The sequence below is a fragment of the Apteryx mantelli genome, unplaced genomic scaffold (assembly GCF_036417845.1).
Source record: "Apteryx mantelli isolate bAptMan1 unplaced genomic scaffold, bAptMan1.hap1 HAP1_SCAFFOLD_44, whole genome shotgun sequence".
Classification (NCBI taxonomy): Eukaryota; Metazoa; Chordata; class Aves; order Apterygiformes; family Apterygidae; genus Apteryx; species Apteryx mantelli.
In genome coordinates this window covers 1,281,069-1,298,475 of record NW_027118782.1, presented here as the reverse complement: position 1 = coordinate 1,298,475, position 17,407 = coordinate 1,281,069, and positions in this window count along the sequence as shown.

Below are 17,407 nucleotides of genomic sequence, written 5' to 3'. Positions count from 1 at the left end.
CAAGTGACCTGACAACCACAAACTGCACCCACATGAACAGCACTGGCCTATCAGGCACTGAGCAACAAGTGACATCACAACCACAAACTGCACCCACATGACCAGCACTGGCCTATCAGGCACTCAGCCACAAGTGACATCACAAATATAAACTGCAGCCACATGACCAGCACTGGCCTATCAGGCACTGAGCCACAAGTGACATCACAAACACAAACTGCACCCACTTGACCAGCACTGGCCTATCAGGCACTCAGCCACAAGTGACATCACAAACACAAACTCCACCCACATCACCAGCACTGGCCTATCAGGCACTCAGCCACAAGTGACATCACAAACACAAACTCCACCCACATGACCAGCACTGGCCTATCAGGCACTGAGCCACAAGTGACATCACAAACACAAACTGCAGCCATGTGACCAACACTGGCCTATCAGGCACTGAGCCACAAGTGACATCACAAACACAAACTCCACCCACATCACCAGCACTGGCCTATCAGGCACTGAGCCACAAGTGACCTCACAAACACAAACTGCAGCCATGTGACCAGCACTGGCCTATCAGGCACTGAGCCACAAGTGACATCACAAACACAAACTGCAGCCACGTGACCAGCACTGGCCTATCAGGCACTGAGCCACAAGTGACATCACAACCACAAACTGCAGCCATGTGACCAGCACTGGCCTATCAGGCACTGATCCGCAAATGACATCACAACAACAAACTGCACCCACGTGACCAGCACTGGCCTATCAGGCACTGAGCCACAAGTGACATCACAAACACAAACTCCACCAACAGCACCAGCACTGGCCTATCAGGCACTGAGCCACAAGTGACATCACAAACACAAACTGCAGCCACATCACCAGCACTGGCCTATCAGGCACTGAGCCACAAGTGACATCACAAACACAAACTCCACCCACATCACCAGCACTGGCCTATCAGGCACTGAGCCACAAGTGACATCACAAACACAAACTGCAGCCACAGGACCAGCACTGGCCTATGAGGCCCTGAGCCACAAGTGACATCACAACCACAAACTGCACCCACATGACCAGCACTGGCCTATCAGGCACTGAGCCACAAGTGACATCACAAACACAAACTGCACCCATGTGACCAGCACTGGCCTATCAGGCACTGAGCCACAAGTGACATCACAAACACAAGCTCCACCCACATCACCGGCACTGGCCTATCAGGCACTGAGCCACAAGTGACATCACAAACACAAACTGCAGCCATGTGACCAGCACTGGCCTATCAGGCACTGAGCCACAAGTGACATCACAAACACAAACTCCACCCACATCACCAGCACTGGCCTATCAGGCACTGAGCCACAAGTGACATCACAAACACAAACTCCACCCACAGGAGCAGCATGGCCTCTCACGCACTGAGCCACAAGTGACATCACAACCACAAACTGCAGCCACATGACCAGCACTGGCCTATCAGGCACTCAGCCACAAGTGACATCACAACCACAAACTGCAGCCACATCACCAGCACTGGCCTATCAGGCACTGAGCCACAAGTGACATCACAAACACAAACTGCACACACAGGACCAGCACTGGCCTATCAGGCACTCAGCCACAAGTGACATCACAAATATAAACTGCAGCCACATGACCAGCACTGGCCTATCAGGCACTGAGCCACAAGTGACATCACAAACACAAACTGCACCCACTTGACCAGCACTGGCCTATCAGGCACTGAGCCACAAGTGACATCACAAACACAAACTCCACCCACATCACCAGCACTGGCCTATCAGGCACTCAGCCACAAGTGACATCACAAACACAAACTCCACCCACGTGACCAGCACTGGCCTATCAGGCACTGAGCCACAAGTGACCTCACAACCACAAACTGCACACACAGGACCAGCACTGGCCTATCAGGCACTGAGCCACAAGTGACATCACAAACACAAACTGCAGCCATGTGACCAACACTGGCCTATCAGGCACTGAGCCACAAGTGACATCACAAACACAAACTCCACCCACACCACCAGCACTGGCCTATCAGGCACTGAGCCACAAGTGACATCACAAACTCCACCCACATCACCAGCACTGGCCTATCAGGCACTCAGCCACAAGTGACATCACAAACACAAACTCCACCCACATCACCAGCACTGGCCTATCAGGCACTGAGCCACAAGTGACCTCACAACCACAGACTGCAGCCACATGACCAGCACTGGCCTATCAGGCACTGAGCCACAAGTGACCTCACAACCACAAAATGAACCCACGTGACCAGCACTGGCCTATCAGGCACTCAGCCACAAGTGACATCACAAACACAAACTGCACACACAGGACCAGCACTGGCCTATCAGGCACTCAGCCACAAGTGACATCACAACCACAAACTGCAACCACAGGACCAGCACTGGCCTATCAGGCACTCAGCCACAAGTGACATCACAAACACAAACTCCACCCACGTGACCAGCACTGGCCTATCAGGCACTGAGCCACAAGTGACATCACAAACACAAACTGCAGACATGTGACCAGCACTGGCCTATCAGGCACTGAGCCACAAGTGACATCACAATCACAAATTTCAGCCACAGGACCAGCACTGGACTATCAGGCACTGAGCCACAAGTGACATCACAAACACAAACTGCAGCCACATCACCAGCACTGGCCTATCAGGCACTCAGCCACAAGTGACATCACAAACACAAACTGCAGCCATGTGACCAGCACTGGCCTATCAGGCACTGAGCCACAAGTGACATCACAAACACAAACTGCAGCCATGTGACCAACACTGGCCTATCAGGCACTGAGCCACAAGTGACATCACAAACACAAACTCCACCCACACCACCAGCACTGGCCTATCAGGCACTGAGCCACAAGTGACATCACAAACACAAACTCCACCCACATCACCAGCACTGGCCTATCAGGCACTGAGCCACAAGTGACCTCACAAACACAAACTGCAGCCATGTGACCAGCACTGGCCTATCAGGCACTGATCCGCAAATGACATCACAACAACAAACTGCACCCACGTGACCAGCACTGGCCTATCAGGCACTGAGCCACAAGTGACATCACAAACACAAACTCCACCAACAGCACCAGCACTGGCCTATCAGGCACTGAGCCACAAGTGACATCACAAACACAAACTGCAGCCACATCACCAGCACTGGCCTATCAGGCACTGAGCCACAAGTGACATCACAAACACAAACTCCACCCACATCACCAGCACTGGCCTATCAGGCACTGAGCCACAAGTGACATCACAAACACAAACTGCAGCCACAGGACCAGCACTGGCCTATCAGGCACTGAGCCACAAGTGACATCAAAACCACAAACTGCACACACAGGACCAGCACTGGCCTATCAGGCACTGAGCCACAACTGACATCACAAACACAAACTGCACCCACGTGACCAGCACTGGCCTATGAGGCCCTGAGCCACAAGTGACATCACAACCACAAACTGCACCCACATGACCAGCACTGGCCTATCAGGCACTGAGCCACAAGTGACATCACAAACACAAACTCCACCCATGTGACCAGCACTGGCCTATCAGGCACTGAGCCACAAGTGACATCACAAACACAAGCTCCACCCACATCACCGGCACTGGCCTATCAGGCACTGAGCCACAAGTGACATCACAAACACAAACTGCAGCCATGTGACCAGCACTGGCCTATCAGGCACTGAGCCACAAGTGACATCACAAACACAAACTCCACCCACATCACCAGCACTGGCCTATCAGGCACTGAGCCACAAGTGACATCACAAACACAAACTCCACCCACAGGAGCAGCATGGCCTCTCACGCACTGAGCCACAAGTGACATCACAACCACAAACTGCAGCCACATGACCAGCACTGGCCTATCAGGCACTCAGCCACAAGTGACATCACAACCACAAACTGCAGCCACATCACCAGCACTGGCCTATCAGGCACTCAGCCACAAGTGACATCACAAACACAAACTGCACACACAGGACCAGCACTGGCCTATCAGGCACTCAGCCACAAGTGACATCACAACCACTAACTGCAGCCATGTGACCAACACTGGCCTATCAGGCACTGAGCCACAAGTGACATCACAAACACAAACTGCACCCACATGGACAGCACTGGCCTATCAGGCACTCAGCCACAAGTGACATCACAACCACAAACTGCAGCCACATGACCAGCACTGGCCTATCAGGCACTGAGCCACAAGTGACATCACAAACACAAACTCCACCCACATCACCAGCACTGGCCTATCAGGCACTGAGCCACAAGTGACATCATAAACACAAACTCCACCCACATGACCAGCACTGGCCTATCAGGCACTCAGCCACAAGTGACATCACAAATATAAACTGCAGCCACATGACCAGCACTGGCCTATCAGGCACTGAGCCACAAGTGACATCACAAACACAAACTGCACCCACTTGACCAGCACTGGCCTATCAGGCACTGAGCCACAAGTGACATCACAAACACAAACTCCACCCACATCACCAGCACTGGCCTATCAGGCACTCAGCCACAAGTGACATCACAAACACAAACTCCACCCACGTGACCAGCACTGGCCTATCAGGCACTGAGCCACAAGTGACCTCACAACCACAAACTGCACACACAGGACCAGCACTGGCCTATCAGGCACTGAGCCACAAGTGACATCACAAACACAAACTGCAGCCATTTGACAAACACTGGCCTATCAGGCACTGAGCCACAAGTGACATCACAAACACAAACTCCACCCACACCACCAGCACTGGCCTATCAGGCACTGAGCCACAAGTGACATCACAAACACAAACTCCACCCACATCACCAGCACTGGCCTATCAGGCACTCAGCCACAAGTGACATCACAAACACAAACTCCACCCACATCACCAGCACTGGCCTATCAGGCACTGAGCCACAAGTGACCTCACAACCACAGACTGCAGCCACATGACCAGCACTGGCCTATCAGGCACTGAGCCACAAGTGACCTCACAACCACAAAATGAACCCACGTGACCAGCACTGGCCTATCAGGCACTCAGCCACAAGTGACATCACAAACACAAACTGCACACACAGGACCAGCACTGGCCTATCAGGCACTCAGCCACAAGTGACATCACAACCACAAACTGCAACCACAGGACCAGCACTGGCCTATCAGGCACTCAGCCACAAGTGACATCACAAAAACAAACTGCAGACATGTGACCAGCACTGGCCTATCAGGCACTGAGCCACAAGTGACATCACAATCACAAATTTCAGCCACAGGACCAGCACTGGCCTATCAGGCACTGAGCCACAAGTGACCTCACAACCACAGACTGCAGCCACATGACCAGCACTGGCCTATCAGGCACTCAGCCACAAGTGACATCACAAACACAAACTGCACACACAGGACCAGCATTGGCCTATCAGGCACTCAGCCACAAGTGACATCACAAACACAAACTGCAGCCATGTGACCAACACTGGCCTATCAGGCACTGAGCCACAAGTGACATCACAAACACAAACTCCACCCACATCACCAGCACTGGCCTATCAGGCACTGAACCACAAGTGACATCACAAACACAAACTGCAGCCATGTGACCAACACTGGCCTATCAGGCACTGAGCCACAAGTGACATCACAAACACAAACTCCACCCACGTGACCAGCACTGGCCTATCAGGCACTGAGCCACAAGTGACCTCACAACCACAGACTGCAGCCACATGACCAGAACTGGCCTATCAGGCACTGAGCCACAAGTGACCTCACAACCACAAAATGAACCCACGTAACCAGCACTGGCCTATCAGGCACTCAGCCACAAGTGACATCACAACCACAAACTGCAGCCACAGGACCAGCAATGTCCTATCAGGCACTGAGCCACAAGTGACATCACAACCACAAACTGCACCCACATGAACAGCACTGGCCTATCAGGCACTGAGCCACAAGTGACATCACAAACACAAACTCCACCCACGTGACCAGCACTGGCCTATCAGGCACTGATTCGCAAAAGGCATCACAACCACAAACTGCACCAACTTGACCAGCACTGGCCTATCAGGCACTGAGCCACAAGTGACATCACAACCACAAACTCTATCCACATGACCAGCACCGGCCTATCAGGCACTGAGCCACAAGTGACATCACAAACACAAACTCCACCCACAGGAGCAGCACTGGCTTATCAGGCACTGAGCCACAAGTGACATCACAAACACAAACTCCACCCACATCACCAGCACTGGCCTATCAGGCACTGAGCCACAAGTGACATCATAAACACAAACTCCACCCACATCACCAGCACTGGCCTATCAGGCACTGAGCCACAAGTGACATCACAACCACAAACTGCACCCACATGACCAGCACTGGCCTATCAGGCACTGAGCCACAAGTGACATCACAAACACAAACTCCACCCACATCACCAGCACTGGCCTATCAGGCACTCAGCCACAAGTGACATCATAAACACAAACTCCACCCACATGACCAGCACTGGCCTATCAGGCACTCAGCCACAAGTGACATCACAAATATAAACTGCAGCCACATGACCAGCACTGGCCTATCAGGCACTCAGCCACAAGTGACATCACAACCACAAACTGCACACACAGGACCAGCACTGGCCTATCAGGCACTGAGCCACAAGTGACATCACAAACACAAACTGCAGCCATGTGACCAACACTGGCCTATCAGGCACTGAGCCACAAGTGACATCACAACCACAAACTCCACCCACACCACCAGCACTGGCCTATCAGGCACTGAGCCACAAGTGACATCACAACCACAAACTCCACCCACATCACCAGCACTGGCCTATCAGGCACTGAGCCACAACTGACATCACAAACACAAACTCCACCCACATCACCAGCACTGGCCTATCAGGCACTGAGCCACAACTGACATCACAAACACAAACTCCACCCACATGACCAGCACTGGCCTATCAGGCACTCAGCCACAAGTGACCTCACAACCACAAACTGCACCCACATGAACAGCACTGGCCTATCAGGCACTCAGCCACAAGTGACATCACAAACACAAACTGCAGCCACAGGACCAGCAATGTCCTATCAGGCACTGAACCACAAGTGACATCACAACCAAAAACTGCACCCACATCACCAGCACTGGCCTATCAGGCACTGAGCCACAAGTGACATCACAAACACAAACTCCACCCACATCACCAGCACTGGCCTATCAGGCACTGAGCGACAAGTGACATCACAAACACAAACTCCACCCACATCACCAGCACTGGCCTATCAGGCACTGAGCCACAAGTGACATCATAAACACAAACTCCACCCACATGACCAGCACTGGCCTATCAGGCACTGATCCGCAAATGACATCAAAACCACAAACTGCACCCACGTGACCAGCACTGGCCTATCAGGCACTCAGCCACAAGTGACATCACAACCACAAACTGCAGCCACAGGACCAGCAATGTCCTATCAGGCACTGAGCCACAAGTGACATCACAACCACAAACTGCACCCACATGAACAGCACTGGCCTATCAGGCACTGAGCCACAAGTGACATCACAAACACAAACTCCACCCACGTGACCAGCACTGGCCTATCAGGCACTGATTCGCAAAAGGCATCACAACCACAAACTCTATCCACATGACCAGCACCGGCCTATCAGGCACTGAGCCACAAGTGACATCACAAACACAAACTCCACCCACAGGAGCAGCACTGGCTTATCAGGCACTGAGCCACAAGTGACATCACAAACACAAACTCCACCCACATCACCAGCACTGGCCTATCAGGCACTGAGCCACAAGTGACATCATAAACACAAACTCCACCCACATCACCAGCACTGGCCTATCAGGCACTGAGCCACAAGTGACATCACAAACACAAACTGCACCCACATGACCAGCACTGGCCTATCAGGCACTGAGCCACAAGTGACATCACAAACACAAACTCCACCCACATCACCAGCACTGGCCTATCAGGCACTGAGCCACAAGTGACCTCACAACCACAAACTGCACCCACATCACCAGCACTGGCCAATCAGGCACTGAGCCACAAGTGACATCACAACCTCAAACTGAACCCACACCACCAGCACTGGCCTATCAGGCACTCAGCCACAAGTGACATCACAAACACAAAATGCAGCCACATGACCAGCACTGGCCTATCAGGCACTCAGCCACAAGTGACATCACAAACACAAACTGCAGCCATGTGACCAGCACTGGCCTATCAGGCACTCAGCCACAAGTGACATCACAACCACAAACTGCACACACAGGACCAGCACTGGCCTATCAGGCACTGAGCCACAAGTGACATCACAAACACAAACTGCAGCCATGTGACCAACACTGGCCTATCAGGCACTGAGCCACAAGTGACATCACAACCACAAACTCCACCCACATCACCAGCACTGGCCTATCAGGCACTGAGCCACAACTGACATCACAAACACAAACTCCAACCACATCACCAGCACTGGCCTATCAGGCACTGAGCCACAAGTGACCTCACAACCACAGACTGCAGCCACATGACCAGCACTGGCCTATCAGGCACTCAGCCACAAGTGACCTCACAACCACAAACTGCACCCACATGAACAGCACTGGCCTATCAGGCACTGAGCAGCAAGTGACATCACAAACACAAACTCCACCCACGTGACCAGCACTGGCCTATCAGGCACTGAGCCACAAGTGACCTCACAACCATAAAATGAACCCACGTGACCAGCACTGGCCTATCAGGCACTCAGCCACAAGTGACATCACAAACACAAACTGCAGCCACAGGACCAGCAATGTCCTATCAGGCACTGAACCACAAGTGACATCACAACCAAAAACTGCACCCACATCACCAGCACTGGCCTATCAGGCACTGAGCCACAAGTGACATCACAAACACAAACTCCACCCATGTGACCAGCACTGGCCTATCAGGCACTGAGCCACAAGTGACATCACAACCACAAACTGCACACACAGGACCAGCACTGGCCTATCAGGCACTGAGCCACAAGTGACCTCACAACCACAAGCTCCACCCCCATCACCGGCACTGGCCTATCAGGCACTGAGCCACAAATGACATCACAAACACAAACTGCAGCCATGTGACCAGCACTGGCCTATAAGGCACTGAGCCACAAGTGACATCACAAACACAAACTGCACCCACTTGACCAGCACTGGCCTATCAGGCACTGAGCCACAAGTGACATCATAAACACAAACTCCACCCACATCACCAGCACTGGCCTATCAGGCACTGAGCCACAAGTGACATCACAACCACAAACTCCACCCACATCACCAGCACTGGCCTATCAGGCACTGAGCCACAAGTGACATCACAAACACAAACTGCAGCCATGTGACCAACACTGGCCTATCAGGCACTGAGCCACAAGTGACATCACAAACACAAACTCCACCCACACCAACAGCACTGGCCTATCAGGCACTGAGCCACAAGTGACATCACAAACACAAACTCCACCCACATCACCAGCACTGGCCTATCAGGCACTCAGCCACAAGTGACATCACAAACACAAACTCCACCCACATCACCAGCACTGGCCTATCAGGCACTGAACCACAAGTGACATCACAACCACAAACTGCAGCCACATGACCAACACTGGCCTATCAGGCACTGAGCCACAAGTGACATCACAAACACAAACTCCACCCACGTGACCAGCACTGGCCTATCAGGCACTCAGCCACAAGTGACATCACAACCACAAACTGCAGCCACAGGACCAGCAATGTCCTATCAGGCACTGAGCCACAAGTGACATCACAACCTCAAACTGAACCCACGTGACCAGCACTGCCCTATCAGGCACTCAGCCACAAGTGACATCACAACCACAAACTGCACCCACATGAACAGCACTGGCCTATCAGGCACTGAGCCACAAGTGACATCACAAACACAAACTCCACCCACGTGACCAGTACTGGCCTATCAGGCACTGATTCGCAAAAGGCATCACAACCATAAACTGCACCAACTTGACCAGCACTGGCCTATCAGGCACTGAGCCACAAGTGACATCACAAACACAAACTCTATCCACATGACCAGCACCGGCCTATCAGGCACTGAGCCACAAGTGACATCACAAACACAAACTCCACCCACATGACCAGCACTGGCCTATCAGGCACTCAGCCACAAGTGACATCACAAATATAAACTGCAGCCACATGACCAGCACTGGCCTATCAGGCACTCAGCCACAAGTGACATCACAAACACAAACTGCACACACAGGACCAGCACTGGCCTATCAGGCACTCAGCCACAAGTGACATCACAAACACAAACTGCACACACAGGACCAGCACTGGCCTATCAGGCACTGAGCCACAAGTGACATCACAAACACAAACTGCAGCCATGTGACCAACACTGGCCTATCAGGCACTGAGCCACAAGTGACATCACAAACACAAACTCCACCCACACCACCAGCACTGGCCTATCAGGCACTGAGCCACAAGTGACATCACAAACACAAACTCCACCCACATCACCAGCACTGGCCTATCAGGCACTGAGCCACAACTGACATCACAAACACAAACTCCACCCACATCAGCAGCACTGGCCTATCAGGCACTGAGCCACAAGTGACCTCACAACCACAGACTGCAGCCACATGACCAGCACTGGCCTATCAGGCACTCAGCCACAAGTGACCTCACAACCACAAACTGCACCCACATGAACAGCACTGGCCTATCAGGCACTGAGCCACAAGTGACATCACAAACACAAACTCCACCCACGTGACCAGCACTGCCCTATCAGGCACTGATTCGCAAATGGCATCACAACCACAAACTGCACCAACTTGACCAACACTGGCCTATCAGGCACTGAGCCACAAGTGACATCACAAACACAAACTCCACCCACATCACCAGCACTGGCCTATCAGGCACTCAGCCACAAGTGACATCACAAACACAAACTCCACCCACATCACCAGCACTGGCCTATCAGGCACTGAGCCACAAGTGACATCAGAACCACAAACTGCAGCCACAGGACCAGCACTGGCCTATCAGGCACTGAGCCACAAGTGACCTCACAACCACAAAATGAACCCACGTGACCAGCACTGGCCTATCAGGCACTCAGCCACAAGTGACATCACAGACACAAACTGCAGCTACAGGACCAGCAATGTCCTATCAGGCACTGAACCACAAGTGACATCACAACCAAAAACTACACCCACATCACCAGCACTGGCCTATCAGGCACTGAGCCACAAGTGACATCACAAACACAAACTCCACCCACATCACCAGCACTGGCCTATCAGGCACTGAGCCACAAGTGACATCACAACCACAAACTCCACCCACATCACCAGCACTGACCTATCAGGCACTGAGCAACAAGTGACATCACAACCACAAACTGCACCCACGTGACCAGCACTGGCCTATCAGGCACTGATCCGCAAATGACATCACAACAACAAACTGCACCCACATGACCAGCACTGGCCTATCAGGCACTGAGCCACAAGTGACATCACAAACACAAACTGCACACACAGGACGAGCACTGGCCTATCAGGCACTGAGCCACAAGTGACATCACAACCACAAACTCCAGCCACATCACCAGCAGTGGCCTATCAGGCACTGAGCCACAAGTGACATCACAATCACAAACTGCACCCACATGAACAGGACTGGCCTATCAGGCACTGAGCCACAAGTGACATCACAAACACAAACTGCACACACATCACCAGCACTGGCCTATCAGGCACTGAGCCACAAGTGACATCACAACCACAAACTGCAGCCACATCACCAGCACTGGCCTATCAGGCACTGAGCCACAAGTGACATCACAAACACAAACTGCAGCCATGTGACCAACACTGGCCTATCAGGCACTGAGCCACAAGTGACATCACAACCACAAACTGCAGCCATGTGACCAGCACTGGCCTATCAGGCACTGATCCGCAAATGACATCACAACAACAAACTGCACCCACGTGACCAGCACTGGCCTATCAGGCACTGAGCCACAAGTGACATCACAAACACAAACTCCACCAACAGCACCAGCACTGGCCTATCAGGCACTGAGCCACAAGTGACATCACAATCACAAACTGCAGCCACATCACCAGCACTGGCCTATCAGGCACTCAGCCACAAGTGAACTCACAAACACAAACTGCACCCACACCACCAGCACTGGCCTATCAGGCACTGAGCCACAAGTGACATCACAAACACAAACTTCACCCACATCACCAGCACTGGCCTATCAGGCACTCAGCCACAAGTGACATCACAAACACAAACTGCAGCCACATGAACAGCACTGCCTATCAGGCACTCAGCCACAAGTGACATCACAAACACAAACTCCACCCACATGACCAGCACTGGCCTATCAGGCACTGAGCCACAACTGACATCACAAACACAAACTGCACCCACGTGACCAGCACTGGCCTATCAGGCACTGAGCCACAAGTGACATCACAAACACAAACTGCACCCACATGACCAGCACTGGCCTATCAGGCACTGAGCCACAAGTGACATCACAAACACAAACTCCACCCACGTGACCAGCACTGGCCTATCAGGCACTGAGCCACAAGTGACATCACAAACACAAACTCCACCCACATCACCAGCACTGGCCTATCAGGCACTGAGCCACAAGTGACCTCACAACCAGAAGCTCCACCCACATCACCAGCACTGGCCTATCAGGCACTGAGCCACAAGTGACATCACAACCAGAAGCTCCACCCACATCACCAGCACTGGCCTATCAGGCACTCAGCCACAAGTGACATCACAAACACAAACTGTACCCACGTGACCAGCACTGGCCTATCAGGCACTGAGCCACAAGTGACATCACAAACACAAACTCCACCAACAGCACCAGCACTGGCCTATCAGGCACTGAGCCACAAGTGACATCACAAACACAAACTGCACCCACATGAACAGCACTGGCCTATCAGGCACTGAGCCACAAGTGACATCACAAACACAAACTGCAGCCACGTGACCAACACTGGCCTATCAGGCACTGAGCCACAAGTCACCTCACAACCACAAACTGCAGCCATGTGACCAACACTGGCCTATCAGGCACTGAGCCACAAGTGACATCACAATAACAAACTGCAGCCAAATCACCAGCACTGGCCTATCAGGCACTGAGCCACAAGTGACATCACAAGGACAAAATTAACCCACGTGACCAGCACTGGCCTATCAGGCACTCAGCCACAAGTGACCTCACAAGGACAAAATTAACCCACGTGACCAGCACTGGCCTATCAGGCACTCAGCCACAAGTGACATCACAACCACAAACTGCAGCCACAGGACCAGTAATGTCCCATCAGGCACGGAGCCACAAGTGACCTCACAGCCACAAACTGCACCCACATCACCAGCACTGGCCTATCAGGCACTGAGCCACAAGTGACATCACAAACACAAAATGCAGCCATGTGACCAACACTGGCCTATCAGGCTCTGAGCCACAAGTGACCTGACAACCACAAACTGCACCCACATGACCAGCACTGGCCTATCAGGCACTGAGCCACAAGTGACATCACAAACACAAACTGCACCCACGTGACCAGCACTGGCCTATCAGGCACTCAGCCAAAAGTGACCTCACAGCCACAAAATGAACCCACGTGACCAGCACTGGCCTATCAGGCACTCAGCCACAAGTGACATCACAACCACAAACTGCAGCCACATGACCAGCACTGGCCTATCAGGCACTGAGCCACAAGTGACATCACAAACACAAACTGCAGCCATGTGACCAACACTGGCCTATCAGGCACTGAGCCACAAGTGACATCACAAACACAAACTGCACCCACATCACCAGCACTGGCCCATCAGGCTCTGAGCCACAAGTGACCTGACAACCACAAACTGCACCCACATGAACAGCACTGGCCTATCAGGCACTGAGCCACAAGTGACATCACAAACACAAACTCCACCCACATGACCAGCATTGGCCTATCAGGCACTGAGCCACAAGTGACATCACAAACACAAACTGCACACACATCACCAGCAATGTCCTATCAGGCACTGAGCCACAAGTGACATCACAAACACAAACTCCACCCACATGACCAGCACTGGCCTATCAGGCACTGAGCCACAAGTGACATCACAAACACATACTGCAGCCATGTGACCAACACTGGCCTATCAGGCACTGAGCCACAAGTCACCTCACAACCACAAACTGCAGCCATGTGACCAACACTGGCCTATCAGGCACTGAGCCACAAGTGACATCACAACCACAAACTGCACCCACATGACCAGCACTGGCCTATCAGGCACTCAGCCACAAGTGACCTCACAAGGACAAAATTAACCCACGTGACCAGCACTGGCCTATCAGGCACTGAGCCACAAGTGACATCACAACCACAAACTGCAGCCACAGGACCAGCAATGTCCCATCAGGCACTGAGCCACAAGTGACCTCACAGCCACAAACTGCACCCACATCACCAGCACTGGCCTATCAGGCACTGAGCCACAAGTGACATCACAAACACAAACTGCACACACAGGACCAGCACTGGCCTATCAGGCACTGAGCCACAAGTGACATCACAGTCACAAACTCCACCCACATCAGCAGTACTGGCCCATCAGGCACTGAGCCACAAGTGACATCACAAACACAAACTGCAGCCAAATCACCAGCACTGGCCTATCAGGCACTGAGCCACAAGTGACATCACAAACACAAACTGCAGCCACATCACCAGCACTGGCCTATCAGGCACTCAGCCACAAGTGACATCACAAACACAAACTCCACCCACACCACCAGCACTGGCCTATCAGGCACTGATTCGCAAATGGCATCACAACCACAAACTGCACCAACTTGACCAGCACTGGCCTATCAGGCACTGAGCCACAAGTGACATCACAAACACAAACTCCACCCACACCACCAGCACTGGCCTATCAGGCACTGAGCCACAAGTGACATCACAACCACAAACTCTATCCACATGACCAGCACCGGCCTATCAGGCACTGAGCCACAAGTGACATCACAAACACAAACTCCACCCACAGGAGCAGCACTGGCTTATCAGGCACTGAGCCACAAGTGACATCACAACCACAAATTGCACCCACATGAACAGCACTGGCCTATCAGGCACTGATACAACAATGACATCACAACAACAAACTGCACCCACGTGACCAGCACTGGCCTATCAGGCACTGAGCCACAAGTGACATCACAACCAAAAACTGCACCCACATCACCAGCACTGGCCTATCAGGCACTGAGCCACAAGTGACATCACAAACACAAACTGCACCCACATGACCAGCACTGGCCTATCAGGCACTCAGCCACAAGTGACATCACAAACACAAACTCCACCCACATCACCAGCACTGGCCTATCAGGCACTGAGCCACAAGTGACCTCACAACCACAGACTGCAGCCACATGACCAGCACTGGCCTATCAGGCACTCAGCCACAAGTGACATCACAAACACAAACTCCACCCACATCACCAGCACTGGCCTATCAGGCACTGAACCACAAGTGACATCAAAACCACAAACTGCACACACAGGACCAGCACTGGCCTATCAGGCACTGAGCCACAAGTGTCCTGACAACCACAAACTGCACCCACGTGACCAGCACTGGCCTATCAGGCACTGAGCCACAAGTGACATCACAAACACAAACTCCACCCACATCACCAGCACTGGCCTATCAGGCACTGAGCCACAAGTGACCTAACAACCACAAAATGAACCCACGTGACCAGCACTGGCCTATCAGGCACTCAGCCACAAGTGACATCACAAACACAAACTGCACCCACATCACCAGCACTGGCCTATCAGGCACTGAGCCACAAGTGACATCACAAACACAAACTGCAGCCACAGGACCAGCAATGTCCTATCAGGCACTGAACCACAAGTGACATCACAACCAAAAACTGCACCCACATCACCAGCACTTGCCTATCAGGCACTGATCCGCAAATGACATCACAACAACAAACTGCACCCACGTGACCAGCACTGGCCTATCAGGCACTGAGCCACAAGTGACATCACAATCACAAACTGCACCCACGTAACCAGCACTGGCCTATCAGGCACTGAGCCACAAGTGACATCACAAACACAAACTGCAGCCACATGACCAGCACTGGCCTGTCAGGCACTGAGCCACAAGTGACATCACAAACACAAACTCCACCCACATCACCAGCACTGGCCTATCAGGCACTGAGCGACAAGTGACATCACAAACACAAACTGCAGCCATGTGATCAACACTGGCCTATCAGGCTCTGAGCCACAAGTGACCTGAAAACCACAAACTGCACCCACATGACCAGCACTGGCCTATCAGGCACTGAGCCACAAGTGACATCACAAACACAAACTCCACCCACATCACCAGCACTGGCCTATCAGGCACTGAGCCACAAGTGACATCATAAACACAAACTCCACCCACATGACCAGCACTGGCCTATCAGGCACTCAGCCACAAGTGACATCACAACCACAAACTGCACACACAGGACCAGCACTGGCCTATCAGGCACTGAGCCACAAGTGACATCACAACCACAAACTGCAGCCATGTGACCAGCACTGGCCTATCAGGCACTGAGCCACAAGTGACATCACAAACACAAACTCCACCCACATGACCAGCACTGGCCTATCAGGCACTCAGCCACAAGTGACATCACAAATATAAACTGCAGCCACATGACCAGCACTGGCCTATCAGGCACTCAGCCACAAGTGACATCACAAACACAAACTGCACACACAGGACCAGCACTGGCCTATCAGGCACTCAGCCACAAGTGACATCACAACCACAAACTGCACACACAGGACCAGCACTGGCCTATCAGGCACTGAGCCACAAGTGACATCACAAACACAAACTGCAGCCATGTGACCAACACTGGCCTATCAGGCACTGAGCCACAAGTGACATCACAAACACAAACTCCACCCACACCACCAGCACTGGCCTATCAGGCACTGAGCCACAAGTGACATCACAAACACAAACTCCACCCACATCACCAGCACTGGCCTATCAGGCACTGAGCCACAACTGACATCACAAACACAAACTCCACCCACATCAGCAGCACTGGCCTATCAGGCACTGA